Genomic DNA, 3934 nt, shown 5'->3' on the forward strand with positions numbered 1-3934 from the left:
TTCACACCATAGTAATTATCTAATATGTTTTGTATGAAAACAAGTTGCACCTTTAATTATTTTCGGTTGTGCATCAAACACGAATTTTAAAGCATGTTGTTTTGTTCCAAAATCATGATATAAGTGTACATGAAGGGGCTGACATGTATAGGATAATTAGAAGCTTGTTTTAAACGATTTATAGGGTCCTAAGTCACACGAAAAAGCTGCACAAGAAATAGAAACAACCTGGAACCAGCATGCACGATTTGGGGTGTCAAGGCTCGGCTTCAAGGGAAAGCTTTGCATGGCTTGGCTTGGGTCATGGCTGGGCCATGGTCTGAGTTAGGGAAGGAGTCCTAGCCACGCTGTGACTCGAGACAAGTGGCTAGGAAGGAGTCCTATCAAGCTTGGACTTTACCCGAGAGCTATCAAGGAGAGACGCGCTGGTGTAGCTGCGGCACACAGAGTTCATGGCTCTGCCAGGGTGCTTCGGGCTGGGCTAGGTTAGGTCCTTACGGTCCTAAGAGGGTGCAAAAGGGGCTGGGTTAGTGGCTGGTCCAGTGGTTAGGGTTCTAGCATCACAAACTTAGAGTCCTACTGCATGTGGGATTCTCGACCATGGCATGTTCAGGTGTTGTGGCTTCGATTAGTGCTGGGGGTCGAGTCCTATGGGTTCTAAGGGTCCAGGAGGGTTCCTAGAGGGGTTGGTCAGGGATCGGCTCAGGGTGGCTCGGGCGTGGCTTGGTGAAAATCGAAGTTGGCTTGAGGGATAAGGGAAGGGTTCGGTTTTGTGTCCTCATGGTTTTAAATTCGAAACATGGCTCACGGACGTCGAGTCATGGTTCATGAGGGCCAAATAATTAATAAAGTCTAAGTTTTTGATATTGGAATTTTATAATAAAGTTTCGTTTAATTCGGGATTAAAACGCATTAATACGTTATGTTTAAAGATTAATTTAAAAGTCCTCGATTATGCTAAATAAAAATACGAAAAAAATTCATGTAAGCTTAAATAATTATTTAGGATGGTCTAGAGTTGACGGAATTAAGAAAATGTCAAAAACGTGAAATTTTACGTCTAGGGGTAAAACGGTAATTTTACACCCGAAAATTAGTAAACGTCATGGCAGTGTCAGTGAATGCTGTTTTATATGCTAATATGATTATTTTAAATGTTTATGTAATTTTATATGTTAATATGATTATTTTAATTGTTTATGGATTTTTATATGTTAAAATGATTATTTTAAATGTTTATGGAATTTTATATGTTAAAATGTTTATTTTAAATGTTTATAGATTTTTATGTCAAAATCTTTATTTTAAATGTTTATGAATTTTTATATGTTAAAATGTTATTTTAAACGTTTATGGATTTTTATGATTTAATATGTGAAAACGTTTATTTTAAATGATTATGAATTTTTATGATGAAACGATAACGTTAAAATATATGTTGCATTCTTGGTTTAAAAGAAAAACGTTAGATGCATGTTTAGTTTTTATAAAGTGATGAAAATACGAAACGTTGAAGGAAGTGAACTAATTGTGACTAATACAATGATACGATGATACGAACGGAGATATCGTAAGGGAAAAGGCCCAGAGGGAGCCCGTTTACGGGAGAAGGCCCCAGAAGGAGCCCGAAGATCGTATTTTCAATGACATGATATGTCAATACGTAAGGCCAAGGCTCAGTTGACGAGTGAGAGTATCGTTGATGTCCCCGCCGCCCAGTACTGTGGTTACATGTAGATGGATCCATCGCCCAATACGAATACGAAAGTCACAATTAACGATCTGAATTCAACGAAAACGAATATGAATATGAATATGTTGATATGGATATGAATATGAATATGGATACAAATATGAATATGAATACTATGAATATGCTTATGTTGATATGAAAATGTTTATAAAAATGTTTATGAAAATGTTGATGAAAATGTTTATGTTTAAAGTTTATGCATCATTATGAAAATGATATTTTAAGTACAAGTATTTTAACTGTTGTATATGATCTGTATTCGTAGTACTTATTATCAAGATTATGATGTGTTGAGTCTTTAGACTCACTAGGTTTGATTGATGCAGGTGATTATGATAATAAAGTTAATGGAGGTCTTGATGGTTGACTTTGCTGGACCGAACGTGCACATAACCCGGACCAGCGCTAGTTTTCCGCACTAGTTTACGATTCATGATTTTAAGTTATGTTAAAGATATTTTTATGACTTTGATTATGTTTTGAGAGGTTTTTGAGATGTTGATAGTATGAGCTATACCTTTCGAATAATGTTTTTAAAATGATGTCAAAAATATTTTAAGTAAATTTATGTTTCGGCCGAATATTGAGAGTGTTTGAAAAAAAAAATTTCTAGTACTTTTTAACAATGCATCACTGGTATAGATACCGCGTATGACAAACATATGTTACAACAGCATTGCGCAACTTGGTTGGGTTTTACGCCTACATCTTCTCAGATTAAAGGTTCACACCTTTATTTGACCGCTTTGCGAGACCATTGACTAAATAATATGATTAATAATCACAGCACTGAAGATGAGTGTCACAATATTCCCGTTGTGTTGCATTAATGATAATTGGTGGCTGTATGTTTCCGGACTCGGAAGGTGCTGCTGTGAAACTTATGTATTTGCAGTTTCTTGAGGAAGTAGAAATGGTGAATACGTTTAGTTGTGATTCTGCTGTGTTGGCATATCTTTACAGAGAGATGTGCGACACATCAATAGTATAAAAGGCCGATTTGTGTGGGCCTGTTCAGATATTGCAAGTATTTTTACACTTATAAGGTCATTATATTTGTTGTATTTAATTTTTCTTATGATTTGACAATTTCTGTTGTATGTTATTGCAGATTTGGGTGTGGTCTAGAATAACTCTTCTTTGCCCTGATAAAGCGCAACAAGTATCTATGTCAGCAGAGCAGGCTGCCGATGTGCTTCAGGGTCTACCATTCCCACCATACAATGCACAGTACTGATCAGAATTAATTAACTTGTATTATTATTTTTTTATGTACTTTTAATGACTATATTGTGTACTTTTATAAATTGCAGGTGGAGACGTTGATTCTCTTGGACACAAACGGCCCATCATTCGGTCCGTATAATGAGAGATATGCTTGACAAGATGGTAGAAGGACAGGTAGATACATAAATTAGTTATTTAAAATTTGGAATGTTTTTAAAATTTAATCTGAATGTTATATTATCAACTTGATAATATTTTTTTTATTTCCTTCAGTTTCTATGGACCGTTTATGATATGGAGTCCCCCGAGGTTTCTAGAATTCATCTATGTCGGTCGGCATGTGCATTGATTAATTTTCATATAGTTGAGATGCATAGACCAGAGCGGTGTTTTCAAAATTTAGGAATGCGTTACGGTATCCCGTCACCTGCTACAACTTCGATAATTTCCATAAATTGACGCTACAAGGGCGGAACAACTGTGATTGGGCAACGTATCACAAAAATTTTGTAGATATGTGTAATGACATATATAATTTTGTGATTGGTGGGGATTATGTCATACCTGGTACACCCGGCATCACAGAGAATTATATTGGTTGGTATCATCGCATTTCACAAATATTTCTCTCTCCGACAGTGGTATCTTCTAACATCATTGGCTACCACTCTGTAGATGCAAACTACCAACAATTTAACGTAAGACATGTTCAATTTATCTACGTATGTACGTATGTTTAATTTATTGTATTAAATATAGGTTACATATATATGCATCTATGTCACAGACACGCCCAACTCATGTGCAAACTCCACCGATGTGAACAAAAAATGAGTGTGAACCTGGACCATCAACTTCAAATATTGCATACACTACTCCGCATGTGGTTTCAAGCTTTCCATCATATGAGTATGATTACCACACTCCATTTGCCTGTAGTTTTAAACTATTTTA

At 35.8% G+C, this 3934-nt stretch overlaps 1 long non-coding RNA gene across 1 annotated transcript; it reads left to right on the forward strand.

Annotated features, from left to right (window-relative positions):
- The first annotated feature begins 2547 nt into the window (after positions 1 to 2547).
- On the forward strand, positions 2548 to 3302 carry LOC142548074 (uncharacterized). Its single transcript, XR_012820868.1, has 3 exons — positions 2548 to 2780; positions 2865 to 3154; positions 3254 to 3302. It is a non-coding gene; the product is annotated as an uncharacterized LOC142548074 (long non-coding RNA).
- Positions 3303 to 3934: the final 632 nt, after the last annotated feature.

Source organism: Primulina tabacum, chromosome 6, assembly GCF_025594145.1.
Source record: "Primulina tabacum isolate GXHZ01 chromosome 6, ASM2559414v2, whole genome shotgun sequence".
Lineage (NCBI taxonomy): Eukaryota > Viridiplantae > Streptophyta > Magnoliopsida > Lamiales > Gesneriaceae > Primulina > Primulina tabacum.